The following is a 26,660-nucleotide window of genomic DNA, read 5'->3' on the forward strand; positions in this document are numbered from 1 at the left end:
AGTGGTGGGGGCCTGGAACACATTGGTGGTGGTGGCAGATATGATAGTGGCGTTTAAGAGTCTTGTGGATAGGCACCACAGAAGTGAAGGGAATAGATGGATATGGGTCGTACAGGCAGATGAGATCAGTTTAAATTGGCTACATGTTCAGCACAGACATTGTGGACTGAAGGGCAGGTTTCTGTGCTGTTCTGTTCTATGTTCTATGTTGTTAGATGGGGCATCCTGGTTGGCATGGGTGAGTTGGGCCGAAGGGCCTGCTTCCCTGCTGTATGACTCTCCGATTCCAAATAACTTTGGTGCGAAAGAAACAACAAGAAACACCCACGGCACTTCCTTCTGGCCGAGAACTAGTAAAAGTATTCCCTGTGGGGAAAATGAGCGTGAGTCAATTTTGTTCCTGATGTATCCCCTGCTTATAATAAACCTGCGAGTGATTTGTCAAAACCAAAGGCGCACAACATTAATTCAATTGAAACATGAATAATAAGAACCTTAATGAGTAAATCAGAGCAAAAACAATGATTACAAGAGGTCAGAGTCGAATTTAATCAGTTTTTGAAAATGAAATAATTTATTGTAGCATCACTCATGTCCCAGTGTAGTTGACTGCCATGCAATGGGCCATGCAATGGGCCATGCTGCTAAGCTATTGTGCTTTTGTCAGTGCCACAGGATAAATAGGCATTTCTACATTTCTCATGGAATATTTCCATCTTCGCTATCTCGCTAAGCATCTCCCCTTTGGACTCTCATCTCTCCATCTGTGGCATGGTGGCGCAGCGGTAGAGTTGCTGCCTTACAGCGATTGCAGCGCCGGAGACTCAGGTTCGATCCTGACTACGGGCGCCGTCTGCACGGAGTTTGTACGTTCTCCCAGTGACCTGCTTCGGTTTTCTCCGAGATCTTCGGTTTCCTCCCACACTCCAAAGACGTACAGGTATGTAGGTTAATTGACTGGGTAAATGTAAAAATTGTCCCTAGTGTGTGTGGGATAGTATTAATGTGCGGGGATCGCTGGGCGGCGCGGACCCGGTGGGCCGAAGGGCCTATTTCCGCGCTGTATCTCTAAATCTAAAAAAAATCGAAATCTTCACACTCTCCCCCCGATCTTCAGCTTTCGCTCCTTTTCATCGCTTTTAAGGACCTGGGACTGAATCTCTGCAATTTACGCGATATTTGTGTACAGAATCATGAGGGGAATTGATACGGGGAATGCACAGGGTTTTTATTGCCCAGAGTGAGGGAATCGAGAAGGAATCCAGATAGGGCTGGCGTGGATTGGAAAAAAGATACAAAGTGCTGGAGTAACTCAGCGGGTCAGGCAGCATTCATGGAGAAAATGGATAGGTGACGTTTTGTGTCGGGACCCTTCTTCAGACTTAAATGATTTGGGGAATCTTGGTCGACATGGACAGGTTGGTCTGAAGTGCCTGTTTTATTGCTGTGTGATTCTATGAATGCTGGAACGATTGAATATTCTGTGCAGGCTAGATTTGAAGAATCACCAACAGATGTGCAATTGCAGCCCAGTAAATGTCAGTCTTTAGTGGGAAGAAGAAAAATGAGGAAAGAAAACTATTATACAAAATGGAAGATAGTGTTGAGGTAGGGCAAGATAAAAGTCTTCCATTGTACTTAGAGAAATGTCTGTTTAGCATTAGAGATACAGTGCGGAAACAGGCCCTTCAGCCCACCGAGTCCACACCGACCAGCGATCCCCACACACTAACACTATCCTACACACACTAGGGCCAATTTACAATTGCACCAAGACAATGAACCTACAAACCTGTACGTCTTTGGAGTGCGGGAGGAAACCGAAGATCTCGGAGAAAGTCCACGCATGTCACGGGGAGAACGTGCAAACTCCGTAGTCAGGATTGAACCCGGATCCCTGACGCTGTTAGGCAGCAACTCTACCGCTGCGCCACCGTGCCGCCATGAACAAAACCCTACGGGTTACCAAGTAACTATAGGCTTGCAGTAAACCACAGTAGGACATGAATGTGGCCACGTTAAGTTGCTTCATTTGAAAACCTGGCCACATTCGAGTATGAAGTCTTATAGACAATAGACAATAGACAATAGACAATAGACAATAGGTGCAGGAGTAGGCCATTCAGCCCTTCGAGCCAGCACCGGCATTCAATGCGATCATGGCTGATCGCTCTCAATCAGTACCCCGTTCCTGCCTTCTCCCCATACCCCCTCACTCCGCTATCCTTAAGAGCTCTATCCAGCTCTCTCTTGAAAGCATCCAACGAACTGGCCTCCACTGCGTTCTGAGGCAGAGAATTCCACACCTTCACCACTCTCTGACTGAAAAAGTTCTTCCTCATCTCCGTTCTAAATGGCCTACCCCTTATTCTTAAACTGTGGCCCCTTGTTCTGGACTCCCCCAACATTGGGAACATGTTTCCTGCCTCTAATGTGTCCAATCCCCTAATTATCTTATATGTTTCAATAAGATCCCCCCTCATCCTTCTAAATTCCAGTGTATACAAGCCTAATCGCTCCAGCCTTTCAACATATGACAGTCCCGCCATTCCGGGAATTAACCTAGTGAACCTACGCTGCACGCCCTCAATAGCAAGAATATCCTTCCTCAAATTTGGAGACCAAAACTGCACACAGTACTCCAGGTGCGGTCTCACCAGGGCCCGGTACAACTGTAGAAGGACCTCTTTGCTCCTATACTCAACTCCTCTTGTTACGAAGGCCAACATTCCATTGGCTTTCTTCACTGCCTGCTGTACCTGCATGCTTCCTTTCAGTGACTGATGCACTAGGACACCCAGATCTCGTTGAACATCCCCTCTTCCTAACTTGACACCATTCAGATAATAATCTGCCTTTCTATTCATACTTCCAAAGTGAATAACCTCACACTTATCTGCATTAAACTGCATCTGCCATGTATCCGCCCACTCACACAACCTGTCCAAGTCACCCTGCAGCCTTATTGCATCTTCCTCACAATTCACACTACCCCCCAGCTTAGTATCATCTGCTTATAATCATTATTATTTCTCCGATTCCCTCATTGGAAGCTCTTATCATTTATGTTTCACTTGGAGTAATGCCGTGCCTGTTTGGTTTTGACAACTTACAACTTCATGTACCTCATTGGACCAATGACATTTCTAATTGAAACAAAATCAGGGGAAAGAAAATCACTTTGAAACCAACTTGATTGAGGTAATGAGTCTGAAAATAAAATCTATCGGATACTCTTATCGTCATTTGCAGCATAGGTGCTTCAGCGGGTTAAATGATTCATCAATACAGATTTAATTCATATGGGGAATAATAGATGTTAGAGAGTCGATTGCAATAGTTTAATCTAATTGACGGATTCAGATAATGTCATAAGCATTACAAACTGTGGCAGAATGATCTGTATTATTTATGCTTTAGCAGATGGCTCAGTGGGAAAAAGCCGCAGCTTACCACGACATGCAGAACACAGAGTCTTTGGTATGAACCCTAGTATGTGATCAGTTACTATCAGTCAGAAGAGGATAGAGTCACAGAGTCATACATTGTGGAAACAGGCCCGTCGGCCAAACTGAGTCCGCACCGACCAGCGATCCCCGCACATTAACGCTACCCGACACACACTGGGGACAGTTTACACACACACACCAGACCAATTAACCTACAAACCTGTACGTCTTTGGAGTGCGGGAGGGAACCGAAGATCTCGGAGAAAACCCACGCGGTCACGGGGAGAACGTACAAACGCCGTACAGGCGCCGTACAGACAGCACGCCCGTAGTCGGGATTGAACCCGGGTCTCCGGTGCTGCAAGCGCTGTAAGGCAGCAACTCTACCGCTGCGCCACCGTGGCCACCTGAGCTGTACAGGACTTTATCGTGCACTAGACGTTATCATGCACTAAAGATATCTTGTATCTTTACACTGTGGACGGCTTGATTGTAATCATGCATAGTTTTTTCGCTGACTGGAAGGACTCAGCAGGTCAAGCAGCATCTCTGGAGGACATGGACAGGTGACGTTTAGGGTCAGGACTCTTTACACTTGAAACATCAGAAATACGGTGCGGAAACAGGCCCTTCGGCCCACCGAGTCCGCGCTGACGAGCGATCACTCCGTACACCAGCACTATCCTACATACCAGGTATAATTTACAATTTTACTGAAGCCAATTAATCTACAAACCTGCACGTCTTTGGAGTGTGGGAGGAAACCGGAGCACCCGGAGAAAGCCCACATGGTCACAGGGTGAACGTACAAACTCCGTGCAGACAGCAGCCGTCGGCAGGATCGAACCTGGGTCTATGGCACTGTAAGGCAACAGCTCGGCCTCTGCGCCACCGTGCCGCCCCAGGCCGTTCCTTGGAACAATACATTATGCATCCAAGCAGGAAGCAGGCAGTTTTAATCATGCTTAGAGGGCCGTCCTAACCTTCCATCTGCCTCATCGGAGACAGCCAAACTATCTCTAATCGGACATTATTGGACTTTATCATGCACTAAATGTTACACCATTTAACCTTGGCTTCACTCTACCTTCGTACATGTACCAAGGAACTAATCTAAACTAAACTAAACTAAACTAAACTAAACAATATGAAACATAAACAGAAAGTCTTGGAAATATTTGACAGTCAATCAACATCTATAGAAAAAGAAGGAGTTAATATTTCAGATCTACGACCCTTCCTCATAACTTAGGAGCGCAGTGGTAGAGTTTCTGCCTTACAGCGCCGGAGACCCGGGTTCGATCCCGACTACGAGTGCTGTCTGTAAGGCATTTGTACGTTCTCCCCGTGACCGTGTGGGTTTTCTTCGAGATCTTCGGTTTCCTCTCACGCTCCAAAGACGTACAGGTGTGTAGATTAATTGGCTTGGTGTGTGCGTAAATTGTCCCTGGTGTGTTCGTAGGATAGTGTTAATGTGCAGGGATCGCTGGTTAGCATGGACTCGGTGGGCCGAAAGGCCTGTTTCCGTGCTGTATTTCGAAACTAAACTAAACTAAACTAAACTAAACTGTCCACAAAATTCCCCACATATGATGTTGCTGAGTTTGGAGTCCTAGACTCAGAAAGGGCCTCATGTCTATAGATTCCGGTCGGTACACGTGCTTGCAAATGCACCTAATCAAATATCTGCTCCTAAGTCTCTAAACATCAGTTGAATACGACAACATAATCTTGTAAATTCACGGAGGAATGGCAGAGTGGCAGTGGAGTTTTGACATCGCCATGGTGACCGTGACTATTTAATTTCCAGCTCGAACATTCGTACAACTAAAAGCATTTCACACGATGAATGCCATTTGCTGGTTGTCTTAAACTGAGGACTGAAAAAGCCTTTTAGTGCGTGGATGTTAAAATCATGTCAGCGAATTTGGAGCAGTGTTAATTACGTAAAGGTCATAGTAATCAGGGTAAGAAAAAAAAGCAGACAGATATCGAGTAAGTGCTTATCTAAAAAATCACTAGTTTTTGGTAGAATAAAATCTTTGCAAGGCACAGGCATGAAAACCTTGAAAGGTTTGCATGCATCTGGCCGAGTTTTGTTTTGGTGAGACCTTACCATCTGAGAGTGATGGCCAAGAAAACAGTGGAACAGAGGCACAGATTAATTCAATAAAATTGGTTTGCATTAGGTTGGTCTTTGTAGGAAGGAACTGCAGATGTTGGTTTATACCGAAGATAGTCACAAAATGCTGGAGTAACTCAATGGGTCAGGCAGCATCTCCAGAGAAAAGGAATGGGTGACGTTTTGGGTTGGAAGAAGGGTTCCATCCTGAAACGTCACCTATTCCTTCTCTCCAGCGATGCTGCCTGACCCGCTGAGTTACTCCAGCGTTTTGTGTCTACCTTAGTTTGGTAATATAGTTGAAGACACAAGGAACCGCAGATGCTGTTTTTTTTTACAGAAAGAAATGCAAAAAGTGCTGGAGTGACTCAGCAGGTCAGGCAGCGTCTCTGGAGAATATGGATAGGTGACATTTTGGGTCGGGACCCTTCTTCAGACCGATTGTAGCAGGGAGAAGAATGTTGCTAAAGAGGACCAAGGTGGTTGAGGTCTCTGTCCATTGGGTGAAACACAAACAGTTACCCCAGAACTTTGCTTTCTATATCAAGGAGAAATATTTGTCAGATTATTATTCACCGATCAGCCAAAACATTATGACCTGATGAGCCAAAACATTATGACCACCTGGCCTAATATGCTGTTGGTCCTCCGTGTGCAGCCCCATACGCAGCAGGGTGCGATGCACTGTGTATTGTGACACATTCCTCGTGTGACCACCATTTAAAATGTTGGGGGAGTCCGGAACAAGGGGCCACAGTTTAAGAATAAGGGGTAGGCCATTTAGAACGGAGATGAGGAAGAACTTTTTCGGTCAGAGAGTGGTGAAGGTGTGGAATTCTCTGCCTCAGAATGCAGTGGAGGCCAGTTCGTTGGATGCTTTCAAGAGAGAGCTGGATAGAGCTCTTAAGGATAGCGGAGTGAGGGGGTATGGGGAGAAGGCAGGAACGGGGTACTGATTGAGAGTGATCAGCCATGATCGCATTGAATGGCGGTGCTGGCTCGAAGGGCTGAATGGCCTACTCCTGCACCTATTGTCTATTGTCTATTGTCTATTGTGCCACAGTAGACCTTCTGTCGGTTCGGACCAGACGGGATAGCCTTCGTTGCCCTCGCGCGTCGATGAGCCTTAGGCGCCCAACATCCAGGTCTCTGGTGCTGCAAGGCAGCAGCTCTACTGCTGTGCCACCATGCTGCCCTATTCCAGCATATGATCCATATCCCTCCATTCTAGTCTAGTTTAGTCTAGTTTAGTCTAGCTTAGTCTCGTTTAGTCTAGTTTACTTTAGTTTTGTATTGTCACATGTACAATACAATACAATACAATACAATACAATATATCTTTATTGTCATTGTACAGGGGTACAACGAGATTGGGAATGCGCCTCCCATACAATGCAATAATTTAATTAGCTAGTCAGTATTAATTTAAACAACCCAATGAAACAAATTGTAACAGTTTTAAAACAGAATAAAGTGCAAGTAGATCTGTGCCGGTTCGCTGTGCGATGTGACCATCCGGCTCAGCGGGACCGGTTCATAGCAGCTATGGCCCTGGGGATGAAGCTGTTCCTGAGTCTGGAGGTGCGGGCGTAGAAGGCCTTCTACTGAGGTACAGTGAAAAGCTTTTTGTTGCCTGCTGTCCAGTCCATGTAAAGACTATATATGGTTACAATCTGGTCATCCACAGTGTACAGATCCAGGATAAAGGGTATAATAAGGTTTAGTGCAAATAAAGTCCAATAAAGTCCAATTAAAGATAGACACAAAAAGATGGAGTAACTCAGCGGGACAGGCAGCATCGTGGTACAGCGGTAGTGCTACTGCCTTACTGTGCCAGAGACCCGGGTTAGATCCTGACTACGGATGCTTGTCTGTACGGAGTTTGTACGTTCTCTCCGTGACCTCCGAGGTCTTCGGTTTCCTCCCACACTCCAAAGACGTACAGGCTTGTAGGTTAATTGGCTTGGTGTAAAAGATGTAAACTATCCTTAGTGCGTGTAGGAGAGTGTTTTAGTGTGCGGGGATCGCTGGTCAGTGGGGGCTAGGCGGGCCGAAGGGCCTGTTTCCGCGCTACATCTCTAAAACTAAAAACTAAAGCCTTCGGAACTGGGAGGAGTAAGTTGCAATTGAGTTGTCCTGTTTCCAGAGATCTTTACCTTTGGAAAGCTTTGTGTAAAACTCATTTATGCTCCAGACAGTTTTTGACAATAGGGCCCTTTGATGATTTAAATAAATGTCAAGAGTGGCATATTTTTAGTGAGCGCAATGGCTATGGAGGTGGAGCCTGCCCAAGAGTGATTCAAACATTCATATCAGTCGATCTTTCCCTGCTCAAGATGTTATTGTGGTTGTGCATTACTTACCGTTTCGGTGCCCTGATTAGATATGTCCAATCTGCTTCATTTCGGTGGCAAACATTTCATGGATCATTCTGATTTTGATGCCCACGCAAAAATAATAAATGAGCAGCCAGGTATCTTCAGAAATATTTTGGTGTACACTTTTGTTTCATGATTCCAACCCAGCTGGCCTGTTAGATCTTTGACCCCTGCTGTCCCAGTTCTCACTCTTGTCGAGTGTTTTACTACCCCTTGGCTCAGAGAGTGTGTCAGTAACCTTCTAGCAGGTCACCACCTGTGTTGCTCCGTAGACTGTTGCCACAACAGCTGGAAGGCTGGCGACTTGCCCTCGCGACTTCTCCCCTTCATTATTTTGCAGAAACGCTGCCGTCTGATGCTTCTTTTGGCCGATGGATTGGAAAGGTCCTTCGACTAATGACTGAGTTCATAAGTTCATAAGTGATAGGAGCAGAATTCGGCCTTTCGGCCCATCAAGTCTACTCCTCCATTCAATTGTGGCTGATCAATCTTTCCCTCTTAACCCCATTCTCCTGCCTCCCCCCCATAACCCCTGACACCTGTACTAATCAATTAACAATGAATCCGTGACATGATGTGAAAAATAGTCGATGTTCATTATTGTAGCAATCAGACAATCGGGGTAGCACGGTGGCGCAGCGGTAGAGTTGCTGCCTTACAGTGCTTGCAGCGCCGGAGACCCGGGTTCGATCCCGACTACGGGCGCTGTCTGTATGGACTTTGTACGTTCTCCCCGTGACCGCGTGGGTTTTCTCCGAGATCTTCAGTTTCCACCCACCTACTCCAAAGACATACAGGTTTGTAGGTTAATTGGCTTGGTGTCAATGTAATACTCACCCTAAGGTGCGTAGGATAGTGTTAGTGTGTGGGGATCGCTGGTCGGTGAAGGGCCTGATTCCGTTCTGTATCTCTAAACTAAACTAAACTAAACAAATTTTAGGAAAGCAACCTAAATATTATGTTTAATGGAGGCTCCATCTTTAAATGGAACCCTTCAGGTAACAGGACCTCTTCTGTGTGTTTGTTGTAAAGATAATCACATTTTTCTGTTCTTTAAGAAGAAAGTTGGTTGTTTACATCAGTATAGTCCACCAACGAAGCCTTATTTTTGTTGTATTTTTAACTATGATTACATTACATAATGTTGCTCTGACTGTTTAGTCATCTCATAGTTTAGTTTAATCTAGTTTAGAAATACAGCACGGGAGCAGGCCCTTCGGCCCACCGAGTCAGCAATGACCAGCGATCCCCGCACGCTAACACTATCCTACACACACTAGGGCCAATTTACCTATACCATTTTGGCTATACCAAGCCAATTAACATACAAACCTGCACTTCTTTGGAGGGTGGGAGAAAAACGGAAATTCCTGAGAAAACCCACACAGATCACGGGGAGAACGTACAAACTCCGTGCAGACAAGCGCCCGTAGCAAGAATCGAACCCCTATCTCTGGTGCTGTGGGGCAACAACTCTACCACTGCGCCACCCTGGTGCCCTGAAATGTACTGGTATTGATCATAAACTGGAGGAGAATGTTGTTTTCAGGCGGTAAAATGTAGAAGACCTACAACTAATTATCCAAGACAAAACACGTACAGAGATTATGTAGATGATTGTTCAGCAGTCAGCCACTGTAGAACTTTCTCTTGGAGAACTCTTTAGAAAAATTATTGCCCACTCAGTTCTTTTGGGTGGGCGGTTGGAGCGGTTGGAGTAGCGGCCGGGCGGTAGGTTTAGTAACCGAGCGCGGGGCTTTGTTTGGAGAGTATGACTGCCAGGTGTGACGAGATGAGGCTCCTAAGGGACCGTATTAGGAACCTGGAGCGGCAGATTGATGACCTCCGTCTGATCAGGGAGAGTGAGGAGGTTATAGATAGGAGTTACAGGGAGGTGGTCACTCCTAGACCACGGGAGGTAGACAAGTGGGTCACTGTTAGGGGGGGCAAGGAACAGAGGCAGGGACTAGGGAGTACCCCGGTGGCTGTACCCCTTGGAAATAAGTACTCCTGTTTAAGTACTGTTGGGGGGGACAGCCTACCTGGGGACAACGACGGTGCCCGGGCCTCTGGCAAGGAGTCCGGCCCTGTTGCTCAGAAGGGTAGGGAAAGGAAGAGGAGAGCAGTAGTAATAGGGGACTCTATAGTGAGGGGGTCAGATAGGCGTTTCTGTGGACGCAGTCGGGAGACCCGGATGGTGGTTTGCCTCCCTGGTGCCGGTGTCCGGGATGTGTCTGAGCGTGTCCAGGATATCCTGAAAGGGGAGGGAGAGGAGCCAGAGGTCGTGGTACATATAGGTACCAACAATATAGGTAGGATAAGGGAAGAGGTCCTGAAAGGAGAATTCAGGGGGCTAGGAAGAGAGTTAAAAAAAAGGACTTCCAAAGTAATAATCTCAGGCTTACTGCCTGTGCCACGCGATAGTGAGAATAGGAATGGAGTGAGGTGGAGGATAAATACGTGGCTGAGGAACTGGTGCAGGGAGCAGGGTTTCAAGTTTCTGGATCATTGGGACCTCTTCTGGGGGAAGTATGACCTGTACAAAAAGGACGGGTTGCATCTGAACCCGAGGGGAACCAATATCCTGGCGGGGAGATTTGCTAAAATAACTGCGGAGACTTTAAACTAGTACGGTTGGGGGGAGGGACTCAAACACAGATAGCTAATAGGCAGTGTGTGAGGCAGGAGGCAGAAAAGGGAAACACTCAGACCCAATATGTAGGAGAGAAAGAAGTGAAAAGAAATAAACTGAGAATAAGAAATGATGGGTCCCTTAAATGTGTATATTTTAATGCTAGGAGCATTGTAAGAAAGGTGGATGAGCTTAGAGCCTGGATTGACATCTGGAAGTATGATGTTGTGGCGATCAGTGAAACATGGTTGCAGGAGGGTTGCGATTGGCAATTAAATATTCCAGGATTTCATTGTTTCAGATGTGATAGAATCGGAGGGGCAAGAGGTGGGGGTGTTGCATTGCTTGTCAGGGAGGATATCACAGCAGTGCTTTGGCAGGACAGACTAGAAGGCTCGATTAAGGAGGCTGTTTGGGTGGAACTCAGAAATGAGAAAGGTTTAGCAACACTTATAGGGGTGTATTATAGACCGCCAAATAGGGAACGAGAATTGGAAGAGCAAATATGTAAGGAGATAGCAGATATTAGTAGTAAGCACAGAGTGGTGATTGTGGGTGATTTCAATTTTCCGTATATAGACTGGGAATCACATTCTGTTAAAGGGCTGGATGGTTTGGAGTTTGTAAAATGTGTGCAGGATAGTTTTTTGCAGCAATACGTAGAGGTGCCTACCAGAGAAGGGGCAGTGTTGGACCTCCTGTTAGGAAATGAGATGGGTCAGGTGACGGAGGTATGTGTTGAGGAGCACTTTGGGTCTAGTGATCATAATGCCATTAGTTTCAATATCATTATGGAGAAGGTCAAATCTGGACCAAGGGTTGAGATTTTGGATTGGAGAAAGGCTAATTTTGAGGAGATGAGAAAGGATTTAAAAGGAGTGAAATGGAAATTGTTGTTTTATGAAAAGGATATAATAGAGAAATGGAGGATATTTAAAGGTGAAATTTTGAGAGTACAGAGTCTTTATGTCCCTGTTCGGTGGAAAGGAAAGAATGATAATTTGAAAGAGCCATGGTTTTCCAGGGAAATTGGACACTTGGTTCGGAAAAAGAGGGAGATATACAATAAATATAAGCGGCAGGGAGTAAATGAGGTTCTTGAGGAATATAAAGAATGTAAAAGGAATCTTAAAAAGGAAATTAGAAAAGCGAAAAAAAGATATGAGGCTGCTTTGGCAAGTAATGTAAAAGTAAACCCCAAGGGGTTCTACAGATATGTCAATAGCAAAAGGATAGTGAGGGATAAAATTGGTCCATTAGAGAGTCAGAGTGGACAGCTATGTGCTGAGCCGGAAGAAATGGGGGAGATATTAAACAATTTCTTTTCTTCGGTATTTACCGAGGAGAAGGATATTGAATTATGTGAGGTAAGCGAAACAAGTAGAGTAGTGATGGAAATTAGGAGGATTAAAGAAGAGGAGGTACGGACACTTTTGAAGAATATAAAAGTGGATAAGTCTCCAGGTCCTGATAGGATATTCCCTAGGACATTGAGGGAAGTTAGTGCAGAAATAGCAGGGGCTATGACGGAAATATTTCAAACGTCGTTAGAAACAGGGATGGTGCCGGAAGATTGGCGCATTGCGCATGTTGTGCCTTTGTTTAAAAAAGGTTCTAAAAGTAAACCTAGCAATTATAGACCTATTAGTTTGACGTCTGTGGTGGGAAAATTAATGGAAAAGATACTTAGGGACAATATATATAATTATTTGGATAATCAAGGCCTGATTAGAAACAGTCAACATGGATTTGTGCCTGGAAGGTCATGTTTGACTAATCTTCTTGAATTTTTTGAAGAGGTTACCAGGGAAATTGATAAGGGCAAGGCTGTGGATGTTGTCTATATGGACTTCAGTAAGGCATTTGACAAGGTTCCACATGGAAGGTTGATTAAGAAGGTTAAATCGTTGGGTATTAATAGTGAGGTTGCAAGATGGATTCAACAATGGCTGAATGGGAAATACCAGAGGGTAACGGTTGACAATTGTATGTCAGGTTGGAGGCCAGTGTCTAGTGGAGTGCCCCAAGGATCTGTGTTGGGTCCACTGTTGTTTGTCATTTACATTAATGATCTGGATGATGGTGTGGCAAATTGGATTAGTAAATATGCAGATGATACTAAGATAGGTGGAGTAGTTGATAGTGAGGTAGATTTTCAAAGTCTACAGAGAGACTTGGGCCTTTGGAAGGGTGGGCTGAAAGATGGCAGATGGAGTTTAATGCTGATAAGTGTGAGGTGCTGCATTTTGGTAGGACAAATCAAAATAGGACGTACAGGGTAAATGGTAGGGAATTGAGGAATGCAGTGGAACAGAGGGATCTGGGAATAACTGTGCATTGTTCCCTGAAGGTGGAATCTCATGTGGATAGGGTGGTGAAGAAGGCGTTTGGTATGCTTGCCTTTATAAATCAGAGCATCGAGTATAGAAGTTGGGATGTAATGTTGAAATTGTACAGGGCATTGGTGAGGCCAAATCTGGAGTATGGTGTGCAGTTCTGGTCGCCAAATTATAGGAAGGATGTCGACAAAATGGAGAGGGTACAGAGGAGATTTACTAGAATGTTGCCTGGGTTTCAGCACTTAGGCTACAGAGAGAGGTTGAACAGGTTGGGTCTTTATTCTTTGGAGCGTAGAAGGTTGAGGGGGGACTTGATAGAGGTTTTTAAAATTTTGAGAGGGACGGACAGAGTTGACGTGGGTAGGCTTTTCCCTTTGAGAGTGGGGAAGATTCCAACAAGGGGACATAGCTTCAGAATTGAGGGACAAAGGTTTAGGGGTAACATGAGGGGGAACTTCTTTACTCAGAGGGTTGTGGCTGTATGGAATGGGCTTCCGGTGGAAGTGGTGGAGGCTGGCTCGATTTTATTATTTAAGAGTAAATTGGATAGGTATATGGATAGGAGGGGATTGGAGGGTTATGGTCTGAGTGCAGGTAGATGAGACTAGGTCAGGGAGAATGGTCGGCGTGGACTGGTAGGGCCGGACAGGCCTGTTTCCATGCTGTAGTTGTTATATGTTATATGTTATATGTTATATGTTATATGTTATATGGTTGCCAACATTTCTGGGCCTTATCGACACATAGCAGATTTTGACTACATAAAGTGGATAGTCTTAGGAAAGGATCACTTTGGAATCTGGTAGTTTAAAGTACTGCAATAATATGTTTTCTTTAGTAGACAACTTTCAGATTATTTACTATCTTTTCCAGTGATAGTGGTAGAGGCCTAGTGGAGGTAGGGTTGCCAACTGTCCCATATTAGCCGGGACATTCTGTATTTTGGGCTAAATTAGTTTGTCCCGTACGGGACCGTCCTTGTCCCGTATTAGTAGAGTTGCCAACTCCCTCACTCCCAAATAAGGGACAAAGGGTGACGTCACCGCCCCGTGCCCCACATGACCTCACCCAGCAGAGCGGGCACGTGCTCCCGCTCCACCGATGGTGGCCTCCCGGTCTGGGCGGCCGCCATTGTTGGAGTGAGAGCACGTGGCCGCTGGCTGGGTGTGGTCATGTGGGGCACGGGGCAGTGACGTCACCCTTTGTCCCTTATTTGGGAGTGAGGAAGTTGGCAACCCTAAGTTGAGGACAATACTTCAGCGGTCAATATACTGAAATTTAACAAAATCAGTCTCTGCATTCACCACAAGTGGTGAAAAAAATACTTAACCCGATAAAATGTTTTGTGCAAAGTATAAATGAAAATTAAAGATACAGTGGCAACTATCATGCAAATATGTAGTGCAGTTAAAAAAAAGACACAAAGTGCTGGAGTAACAGAATGTACAGGTTGGCACGGTGGCACAGCATTAGAGTTGCTGCCTCGCAGCACCGGTGATCCGTGTTCGATCCTGTCTACGAGTGCTTGTCTGTACGTTCTCCCCGTGACCTGCGTGGGTTTTCTCCGAGTGCTTCGGTTTCCTCCCACACGCCAAAGACATACAAGTTTGCAGGTTAATTGGCTTGGTATAAATGTAAAAATTGGCCCTGGTGTGTGCAGGATAGTGTTAATGTGCGAGGATCGCTGGTCGGTACCGACTCGGTGGGCCGAAGGGCCTGTTTCCGCGCTGTATCTCTAAACTAAACGAAGCTTCAGGAATAGGCACAGGAGCAGGTGAGATCAGAAGCAAATAGCTGGTGTTGTAATCTCTTCCTGGACTTGATTCCATTTCCAGCTGATATCCATGTCCCTTTGCGTAAAGCAAGCTCGGTGAAGTTATCAGTTTGCTGCATTGTAACCAGACGAGAATGTCAAATTACTCCCAGGTGAGTTCACCTGGTATCCTGTAGCATTGCTCGTAGATAGCTCAGGACCTGGGCTTAGGACTGAACGATATCTCATGACGAGCCAGTAGTTAACCCATTGCTGAAATGGTCCTGAAATTGAAGGGGGATGGGATGGAAATAAACTTAGGAAAACCATCCTAAGTGTGTAGGATGGCTCAGCACTTCAACTCCCCCTCCCATTCCCAATCTGATCTTTCTGTCCTGGGCCTTCTCCATTGTCAGAGTGAGGCCCAGCGCAGATTGGAGGAACAGCACCTCATATTTTGCTTGGGTAGTTTACACCCCAGCGGTATGAACATTGACTTCTCTAACTTCAGATAGCCCTTGCTTTCTCTCTCCATCCCCTCCCCCTTCCCAGTTCTCCCACTAGTCTTACTGTCTCCGACCACATTCTATCTTTGTCCCGCCCACTCCCCTGACATCTGTCCGAAGAAGGGTCTCGACCCGAAACGTCACCCATTCCTTCTCTCCCGAGATGCTGCCTGACCCGCTGAGTTACTCCAGCATTTTGTGTCTACCATGGAAATAGACTAAACTCTGTAATTCTCAAAGAGTTCAGGATGTGGAAAACCCAAGTGATATTAACACCTGGGTATCGTTTCTAGAAGGTTCCCCCAGAATCTAACTCAGGGTGTGGGAATGAAAGTTCAATGGCAGACAGAGGTGGGTGGAATACATATTCTTTGGTGGAGGTAATGAGGGATAGTGATAGAGACAGTGAGAGGAGTCCATGGCAAGGGAAGCCAAAGACTTCCTTGAAGGTTCCTGCTGCTTCCAATCAAAATAAAGGGGCAGTGGTAGAGTTGCAGTTGTAGAGTTGCTGCCCACGGTGGTGCAGTGGTAGAGTTGCTGCCCTACAGTGCCTAAGACCCTGGTTCGATCCTATCTATTGCCTGCTATCGGCCCATCATGTCTACTCTGCCATTCAATCATGGCTGATCTATCTCTCCCTCCGAAACCCATTCTCCTGCCTTCTCCCCATAATCTCTGACACCCGTACTAGTCAAGAATCTATCAATCTCTGCCTTAAAAAATATCCACTGACTTAGCCTCCACAGCCTTCAGTGGCAAAAAAATCCACAGATTCACCACCCTCTGACTAAAGAAGTGTCTCCTCATCTCCTTCCTAAAAGAATGTCCTTTAATTCTGAGGCTATGACCTCTAGTCCTCGACTGTTCCACTAGTGGAAACATCCTCTCCACATCCACTCTATCCAAGCCTTTCTCTGACTATAGACAATAGACAATAGGTGCAGGCGTAGGCCATTCAATGTGATCATGGCTGATCAATGTGATCATGGCTGAACTGTTCGGTACGTTTCAATGAGGTCCCCCCTCATTCTTCTTAAACTCCAGCGAGTACAGGCCCAGTGCCGTCAAATGCTCATCATATGTTAAGTTACTCATTCCCAGGATCATTCTGGTAAACCTCCTCTGGACCCTCTCCAGAGCCAGCACATCCTTCCTCAGATATGGTGTCCAAAGCTGCTCACAGAGTTAACTAGCCCATTGGGTCCAGTGGTGACACTATGATCCCAATATAACCAGATTGGGATCAGAGGGCGGCACGGTGGCGCAGCAGCGGTAGAGTTGCTGCCTTACAGCGAATGCAGGGTTGAAGACCCGGGTTCGATCCTGACTATGGGTGCTGTCTGTACGGAGTTTGTACGTTCTTCCCGTGACCTGCGTGGGTTTTCTCCGAGATTTTCGGTTTCCTCCCACACTCCAAAGGCGTACAGGTATGTAGATAAATTGGCTTGGTAAATGTAAAAATTGTCCCTAGTGGGCATAGGATAGAGTTAATGTGCGGGGATCGCTGGTCGGTGCAGACCCAATGGGCCGAAAGGGCCTGTTTCCGCGCTGTATCTCTAAACTAAACTAAACTAAGACCTCGCGATCTAGATTCGTCACGTTCTCCCTATGTCTGCTCGTGTTTATCCTGGCTGCTCTGGGTTCTTTTGCCACATCCAAAGTTGTACTCAGAGGGTAATTGACGATTGTAAATTGTCCGCTGCGTGGGTAGATGGCAGAGAATTAGAGAAGAATTCATGGAAGTTAAGTGTATAAAATCATGAGGAGAATAGATAGGGTAGACTTTTACCCTGGGTAGAAGAATCAAGAGGATGTAGGTTTAAGGTAAGAGGGATAAGATTTAATAGGAACCTACGGGGCAACTTTTTCACTCAGAGGGTTGTGGGCATATGGAACAAGCGGTCACAGGAGGTAGTTGAGGTAGGTACTGTAACAGCATTTAAAAGACATTTGGACAGGTACACGAATAGGAAAGGTTTAGAGGGACATGGACCAAACATGGGAAAATGGGACTAGCACAGATTGGGCTACTTGGTCGGCAGAGACAAGTAGGGATGAAGGGCCTGTCTCTGTGCTCTATGATTCTACGACTCTCGGCTCTCAGAGATGGAATGGGATAGGATTGTTCTGATTGCCGAAGGGCCTCATTTCTCTCATAATTAAACATGAGTCTGAAGAAGGGCCTCAACCCGAAACATCACCCATTCCTCCCCTCCAGAGATGTTGCCTGTCCCGCTGAGTTACTCCAGCAGTTTGTGTCCATCTTTGATGTAAACCAGCATCTGCAGTTCCTTCCGACACATAAGGAAATATGAAACTGCTCAAAGGTTATTCAGGAGTGTTTTCCTTTTTTGTTCTGTCCGACCTTTGTTTCTCAATGTTTATGTACATCTTTTAACAATTTTTGATGAATTCGCTGTGGTTCATTCATTTCTTTTCTCATTTCATGTTTTGCTTAACCAAATTTAAATCCTGAGTTTGAGATTCATTCTCCTCTCTAAAATTAAATTGTCCTATTGTGAGCACTATTACAATATGTTCCCTTAATATCAGATTGTTAACCAATTCTGGCTCATTACTCATCACCAAATTTACTATAGGCTGTTCCGATGTTGATTGTATAACATTTTGTTCCAGTAAACTATCTTGAATACATTCCACAAATTTATTGCCATTAATGACGTGGGCTGATCAAACTTCTAATCTTCATGAAAACGTCACTTTTCCATTAGGACCGCATAGTTTCCCAGATCACAGATTTGCACTGCACGTAACCCCCCCTTCACAAACAGCAAAGTTTAGTTTGTGAGATACAGCACGGAAACAGGCCCTTCGGCCCACCGAATCTGCACCGACCAGCGATCCCCGCACACTTACACTACCCTACACACACTAGGGGAACATTTTACATTTTTATACCAAGCCAATTAACCTACAGACCTGTACGTCTTAGGAGAGTGGGAGGAAACCGATGGTCTTGGAGAAAATCTATGTGGGTCACGGGCAGAACGTACAAACTCCGTACAGACAAGCACCCGTAGTCAGGATGGAACCCAGGTCTCTGGCGCAGTAAGGCTGTAGCTCTATCCCACTATGTCACCCATAGTTTAGTTTCATTTAGTTCAGAGATACCGGAGGGAAACTGGCCCTTTGGCCCACTGACTCCATGGCCAGTTCAGAGGGGCCAATTAAACTACAAACTCACACGTCTTTGTGATGTGCAAGGAAATCGGAGCGCCCGTAGGAAACCCACACGGTCACAGGGAGAATGATACGGAATCTTGAAAGCACACACTACCCGACTCAGGAACAGCTTCTGAACGGTTCTTCCATGAGCTAGGGTACTGTCCGATTCACCTCTACCCCATTGTGGACATTGGGCTTTGTCTATGGAACTGATGCGCTACGATGCTGAGAACAGGGCGGCACGGTGGCGCAGTGGTAGAGTTGCTGCCTTACAGCGAATGCAGCGCCGGAGACTCAGGTTCGATCCTGACTACGGGTGCTGTGTCTGTACGGAGTTTGTACGTTCTCCCCGTGACCTGCGTGGGTTTTCTCCAAGATCTTCGGTTTCCTCCCACACTCCAAAGACGTACAGGTATGTAGGTTAATTGGCTGGGCAAATGTAAAAATTGTCCCTAGTGTGTGTAGGATAGTGTTAGTGTGCGGGGATCGCTGGGCGGCGTGGACCCGGTGGGCCGAAGGGCCTGTTTCTGCGCTGTATCTCTAAATCTAAATCTAAAACTATATTCTGCACTCTGTATTTTCCCCTTTGCTCTACCTATTGTACTTGAGTTTGGTATGATTCTATTAATGTATTGTTTTATCTGATTTAATTAGGTATGATGCAAAACAAAGGTTTTCACTGTCCTTCACTACATGTGACAATAATAAACCTAAACCTAAACCTAAATTACTAACTACCTCAAGATTTCTGCTTATTCTCAGAATTGAATGTCTCCTTCAACTGTTGCCCAAGGTTCCAGTTGCCAAGGCCCTGAGTCTGAACTCCTGTCCTGAATCTCTCCTTAATATCTCGTTTCCTTCTTTAAGATGTCCTTTCACACTGAATTCATTAACCTATATTCAGTCATCCATGCCAGTGTGTCCTTAAAGAGATCAAGGTGAGATTTTGTTTGATATCTTGCAAACCTCTGCTTATATTAACAATGGAATCCATTACTCCAGTAACCTTAAATATCAGGCATATGTTTTTGGGGAGAATGGACCAAGAAAGGCCTAAGACGATATTATTTCTTTTCTTTTAGTTTAGTGCGGAAACATGCCCTTCGGCCCACCGACCAGCATTCCCCGCACATTAACACTATCCTGCAAACCCTGGGGACAATTTTACATTGATACCAAGCCAATTAACCTACAAACCTGTGCGTCTTTGGAGTGTGGGAGGAAACCGGAGATCTCGGAGAAAACCCACGCAGGTCACTTGGAGAACGTACAAACTCCTCACAGACAAAGCAGCAGTAGTCAGGATCGAACTTGTTTCCTGCTCAACAATATTGGTGACACCAAACAATGGGGCAGAATTCCTTTACTCTTCCCAGCAGTCGTTGAGGTATTTTGGTGACAATCATTTCAAAAATAGTTGCAATAAAGGAAAATGGACACAGATCAAGGGGAGTGAATAATCCGAAAGGAGATGTTGGGTGCCTTTTGAAGCAAGAGAAGGAGAATAGGCTCTGGTTAAGTTACTTTTGTGATAGAATTTGCAACATGTCAGGAGTGACCTGGAGATAACAACAACAGAGGTTTTCAGGTCAGATACAACAGAGTAGGTCAAGAATGAAACTCTTTCCTTTCAGAGAACAATCTATATTGAATACAAAGCCAGAGATCGCTTCAGCCCAGACAAGCCTAGCTTTTCCACCAACATGCCATCGAGCCTTGATTGTTTGTTCTGTTCGGTAGTTTAATTTCATTTCAATTAGGAGCAAGCTTGTGCTCTGATCTTATCAGTTGTTTCACCTGGCTGGACAGCGTCCAAACGCAGATACTAAATGTAGAAAGCACTGAGTCATCATATCCTTCTTGCATGGCTATCAGTGAACTCAACTCAATGCGAATGTTTCGGTGCTGATATACGTATACGATTCCTTGCCCAAGCCCGAGTGATATATGAACAGAAAGTGCAATTAAACTTTAGCTTTGGAGCACATTCTGACTGGAGTTTGAATCACAAAACAGGCTCCGGTCCAGATAACTTTACTCTAGCCTCTCAGGTAGCGTTGATTCAGTGTTCAAGCAGTTCCATGTCATAGTGTACTTTCAATAATTTCTAGGCTTCAGCACACAAGGTGCTTGTCAGAATTAGACTCCTCTAGCAGTTGCTTGTTTTGACATGTACTATACATTCCAATTGAATTGTTTCATGCTATGTGGGATTTCTAAATTATTGCAGTAAATTGGTTTCTTGCTTCAATGACTGTACAATAGTTTCATGGTTCAGACTCAATCAGTCTTTAGAAGGGTCCCGACCTGAAACGCCACCTATCCATGTTCTCCAGGAATGCTGCCTGGCCCGTTGAATTACTCCAGTATTTTGTATCTTTCCTTGGTAAACCAGCATCTGCAATTCCTTGGGGACGATTTCAACTGTTTGTGCAATGGTTGTACCTTGGCTAACATACTATGTCTCTCCAAGTGAGGCATTCCTAATTATTTGGAGACACAGCGTGGAAACAGGCCCTTCGGCCCACCGAGTCCACACCGACCAGCAATCACCCAGTACATTAACACTATCCTACACACGAGGGACAATTTACAATTTTAACAAAGCCAATTAACCTACAAACCTGTACGTCTTTGGAGTGTGGGAGGAAACCGGAGCACCCGGAGAAAACCCACGAGGTCAGAGGGAGAACGTACAAACTCCGTATAGACAGCACCCGTAGTCAGGATCGAACCCGGGTCTCTGACGCTGTGAGGCGGCAACTCTACCGATTTGCCAGATTATTATTAATAAGTTTCAGGAAAGTTTTGGAAATAAAATGGAGTTCAGAAGGGATTATATCTGGAAGTGTTTGGATTGAGGAATAGTTTGAATGGGGAGGTTTAGATTGCAAAGAACATCATTGTGCATTGGCACATGGCAACCTATCCACTGGTTTAGTTGTTTCTTGGTATCATAATTTATTAGAACAAATTCCTTCTGCCTGTACACACAATGCTGGAGTAACTCAGCGGGTCAGGCAGCATCTCAGGAGAGAAGGAATGGGTGACGTTTCGGGTCGAGACGCTTCAAACTGATGTCAGGGGAGGGGGCGGGACAAAGGTAGAATGTAGTCGGAGACAGGAAGACGAGTGGGAGAACTGGGAAGGGGGAGGGGATAGAAAGGGAAAGCAAGGTCTATCTAAAGTTATTTTGGTATGGGTGGGGAGTGGCTGGGGCCACCTGGCTAATGAGGAAAGGGGAAGACCAGGTGAAACCCCTGCTGAGGATCCCTGGAGGCAGGGCCGTCTTAACGCATGAGCCTGATGGGCACTTGCCCGGGGGCCCACGAGCATAGGGGCCCCATGCTGATCTGTGTATGTTAAGTGACTTGCAATAAATAAATACTACTTTAAAAATGTAGGTTCAATAAGTGCTTTTTTCGGTCACTAAGTGCTTCTCACAGCGATCTGTAAGCGTTTTTCGCAACAATGTAGCACCCTAAGTCCGTCGCTAAGTGCTTTTCGGTAAGTGCTTTTCGTCGGCACGACAGGGGGGGGCTGGTAGGGAAAGGGGGGTGGGGGAGAGTAACAGTAGGGGCCCCAGTACACTGCTTTGCCTGGGGGCCCATAATGCTGTAAAAACGGCCCTGCCTGGAGGATGGGGGGAGCAGTCTGTAATTGCCAAAGCAGTTAATTGCTCTTCATTCAAGGAAACAATATTGTTGTTGAAGCAGAAAATACTGGAGCAACTCAACAAATCAGGCAGCATCTCTGGAGAATATGGATAGGTGACGTTTCGGGACAGGACCCTTCTTCAGACTGATGAGTCTGATCCATGTTTGATCAGTCTGAGGAAGGGCCCTGACCCGAGACGTCATCTATCCATGTTCTCCAGCGATGCCGCCTGACCTGTTGAGTTACTCCAGCACATTGCGTTTTTTTTTTGTTGTAAACCAGCATCTGCAATTGTTTGTCTCCCTGTATTTTTGTGGAGGTTAGTTAGTGGGGATGGAAAACAGATGGAATTTTTTTTCTTACAATTCACGGCAGCCAATTGACCTACAAACTGCATGTCTTTGGAATGTGGGAGGAAACCACCCGGAGAAAACCCACGCGGTCGCAGGGAGAACGTACAAACTGCGCACAGGACCTGGGTTCCAGAACAAGGGGTCACAGTTTAAGGATAAGGGGGAAGTCTTTTAGGACCGAGATGAGAACATTTTTTTCCACACAGAGAGTGGTGAATTTGTGGAATTCTCTGCCACAGAAGGTAGTTGAGGCCAGTTCATTGGCTATATTTAAGAGGGAGTTAGATGTGGCCCTTGTGGCCAAAGGGATCAGGGGGTATGGAGCGAAGGCAGGTACAGGATACTGAGTTGGATGATCAGCCATGATCATATTGAATGGCGGTGCAGGCTCGAAGGGCCGAATGGCCTACTCCTGCACCTATTTTCTATGTTTCTATGGGTGGCTGGCGCTGTAAGGCAGATGCACCACTGTGCCACCAAAGTTAGATGATGCTTGGCCAAACTAGGATTGCCCCTCAGTCCCTCAGACTTGGAGAGGGGAGGGGAGTAGAAAATAATCTTTTAAATGCTGGATCAGCTGAGACTGTGTCGTGCACACCCCTGCATCAGTGCAAATGTCCCCGACGTGTGCTGTTGATAAAATGGATGCATGAGAGGCTGTACATGCGGAAACTAAAGCTGGAGTATTACAGGCCAGGGTTTGTAAGGAAAGTCCAGACTATTCAGTGGAGTTAATTGACCGTAGAAATGTAGAGAAAGGTGGCGCATGAAGAAAAGATTTATATATTGGACTCAAAACAATGAGTACTTTTAACTGCACGTTGCTACTCCTCTATTTCCTTAAACCTCCTGCCAAGTTCCACGATCTTATGAAGTTTAGGTGGCGCAGCTGTAGAGTTGCTGCCTCACAGCGCCAGTGACCTGGGTTCGATCCTGACTACGGGTACTGTCTGTACAGAGGTCGTACGTTCTCCCCGTGACCTGCATGGGTTTTCCCCGGATTCTCTGGTTTCCTCCCACACACCAAAGACGTACAGGTTTGTCAGTTAATTGGCTTCGGTAAAACTGCACATTGTCCCAAGATGCGTGTGGTGTTAGTGTGCGGGGATCGCTGGACGACGCGGACTCGGTGGGCCGAAGGGCCTGTTTCCGCCCTGTGTCTCTATAAACTAAACTAAAACGAAACAAACTTGGGGATTAGTTCGATGGTTGAAAAGCATGCACTTACTATCCAGGCTCACCTGTAAAGAGTAACAATATTATTTACCTCAATGCTGCTTGGATTAGAGGGTGGAGACACAAGGAACTGCAGATGCTGGTTTATATTAAAAAAAGGCACAAAGTGCTGGAGTAACTCAGAGGTTCGGTCAGCATCTTGCTGACTGGTTAGCACTCAACAAAACGGCTTTCATCGTACACGTGACAATAAAGTCTAAGTCTAAGGTGACATTTTGGGTCGGGACCTTCCTTATCTATAAGAGGAGTTTGGACATATTGGAGTGTTTTCTCTGGAATGCCAGAAGTTGAGGGGAGGCCAGTTCATTGGCTATATTTAAGAGGGAGTTAGATGTGGCCCTTGTGGCTAAAGGGATCAGGGGGTATGGAGAGAAGGCAAGTACAGGTTACTGAACTGGATGATCAGCCATGATCATATTGAATGGTGGTGCAGGCTCGAAGGGCCGAATGGCCTACTCCTGCACCTATTTTCTATGTTTCTATGAGACCTGACAGAAACACATAAAATTATGAGAGGCATAGATAGGATAGATATTCAGAACCTTTTTTTTCCAGAGTGGATAGGACACAGATTTGAAGTGAAAGGGGCAATGTTTACAGGAGATGTGGGGGGCAGGTTTTTTTTACACAGAGGGGGGTGAGTGCCTGGAACATGCTGCCAGGGGCTTTTAGGTGGGCACACAGAACCAAAAGGAATGGAAGGGTATGGATGATGTGCAGGCAGAGGAGATTGGTTTATCTTGACATCATGATCGGCACAGACCTGGTGTGCCGGAGGGCCATGTAAAATACTTAAAGGATTGGACAGGCTGGATGCAGGAAAAAATGTTCTCCATGTTGGGGGAGTCCAGAACCAGGGGTCACAGTTTAAAAATATGGGGTAGGCCATGTAGGACTGAGACGAGGAAAAAAACTTTCTCACCCAGAGTGTCGTGAATCTGTGGAATTCTCTGCCACAGAAGGCGGTGGAGGCCGATTCACTGGATGTATTCAAGAGAGAGTTAGATTTAGCTCTCAAGGGCTAACGGAATCAAGGGATATGGGGAGAAAGCAGGAACTGATTTTAGATGATCAACCATGATCATATTGAATAGCGGTGCTGGCTCGAAGGGCCGAATGGCCTACTCCTGCACCCATTTTCTATGTTTCTATGTTTTCCTGGGCTGTAATTTTCTTGGGTTCTGTTATTGAGATTCTGCTTTCATACTGATCCACCAGTGTCTCACTTCTTACTGGCGATGAGCACATTTAATTGAACTCTTTCCCACGTGTTAGAAGTGACCTTCAAATGCCAGAACACGAGCTTTCATATCAGATGTAGCACAGAGTTGGGCGGGGGGAGGGGGGGTGGGGGGGGAGTTATATCAGGTACAAGTCCGCTCTGGAATGCGTTACTTTCACCTCACAACATATTTCAAATTCAAAACGTGAGAAACAATGGTGGAGCCGCTGCCTCACAGTGCCAACCACCCGGGCTCGCTCCTCACCTCGGATGCTGTCTCTGTGGAGTTTGCACGTTCTCCCTGAGAGTCCGTAGGTCTCCTCCGGTTGCTCTGGTTTCCTCCCGCATCTCAAAGACGTGCAGGCTTGTAGGTTAAATGTTTCCCGGTTTCTAAGATAGAACAAGCGTGCATGTATGATGGTGGTTGGCGCGGACTCGGTGGGCGAAGGGCCTGTTTCCACGCTGCAGGAGGTGGATGAGAAGGTGGGATAACATCGGACTAGTGTGCACAGGCGATCGATGGTCGGTGTGGACTCGGTCGGCCAAAGAGTCCCACGTAATATGGGAAGAGGTGCACAATTTTCAGCCACTTTTTCGCCTTGGAACTTTGTCGCTGGGGAAGTATTGTACGGGAGGCAAGGGAGGGGTGTGTTGGGAGGAGATTAACACACGTCTTTTGGATTGTTAGTATAAGAAAATAACTGCAGATGCTGGTACAATACGTCACATCTCATTGAAGTCAAACTCCATGGTGTTTTGCGGCCCCTGACTGCTTTTACCTGCCAAACCAACCATCGGCAAAAATGAAGCTTAGAAATCACAGAGAAAAACCTCAAAGCTGTGGCCATTTGCAGCTTTTGTAAGGTCCGCATTTGCCAATCAAGGGACGCACATTAACCTGTTCACTGCAAAGGATTTTGTTTTCACTAGGGGGCCATGACCTGAGTATACTCGGGGATGGCACTGAACAGGTTAATTGGGAGGGTAGAAGCCTTCTTGAGTGTTGTTAGCAGCCTGCACAGCCGTAACTAGCCTGCCTTTGCCAAGGGGTTTTGAGACATTCATTGTCTTCCAGGTAGGTTTTTTCTTATTGGTACTGGGGCGGCACAGTGGCGCGGTGGTAGAGCTGCTGCTTTACGGCGCCAGAGGCCCGGGTTCCACCCCAACCACGGGTGCTGTCCGTACGGAGTTTGCACCTTCTCCCCGTGACCCCCGTGGGTTTTCTCCAGGTGCTCTGGTTTCCTCCTGCGCTCCAAAGACGTACAGGTTTGTTGGTTAATCGGCTTCTGTGCAATTACAAATTGTCCCTCGTGTGTAGGATAGTGCTAGTGTCGACCGGGTGAGCGTTGGTCGGCATGGACTCGGTGGGCCGAAGGGCCTATTTTCCGTGCTGTATCTCTACAGTCTAAAGTCTACGGTAATGTAAACCTCAGGGATGGAAGTTCTTTGTGCAAGGCGGGGGTGGAAATACATCTTGTGTCGCACTGGGCAGCATTACCGCTGAAGAGCATGGTACAAAACAGGTGCGACCTACTTATTGTGGTGGAAACGTCCTTACTGTGAACGATTTGCCCTTTTAGTGCTTAACCTGGCATGAACTAACAATACTTGTCAAATTCTTAAGAGTTTCAACCTGACATCTGTGGTCAACAGTGCACAATCCAGCCAGCTCCCTGAGAGCCTTTGAGAGCTTATTCTCGCATTCAAGGAATAATTTGGTTTCTCTTTAAAACTTGAATTGCTCTTTCTTAGAAAAGCAAGTAGCAACTCGAGAGACTGTTGTGTGAACTCCGTGCGACTCGGTGAAGTTGGGCCGACATTTTCTGG

This window comes from Rhinoraja longicauda, chromosome 21, assembly GCF_053455715.1.
Source record: "Rhinoraja longicauda isolate Sanriku21f chromosome 21, sRhiLon1.1, whole genome shotgun sequence".
NCBI lineage: Eukaryota > Metazoa > Chordata > Chondrichthyes > Rajiformes > Arhynchobatidae > Rhinoraja > Rhinoraja longicauda.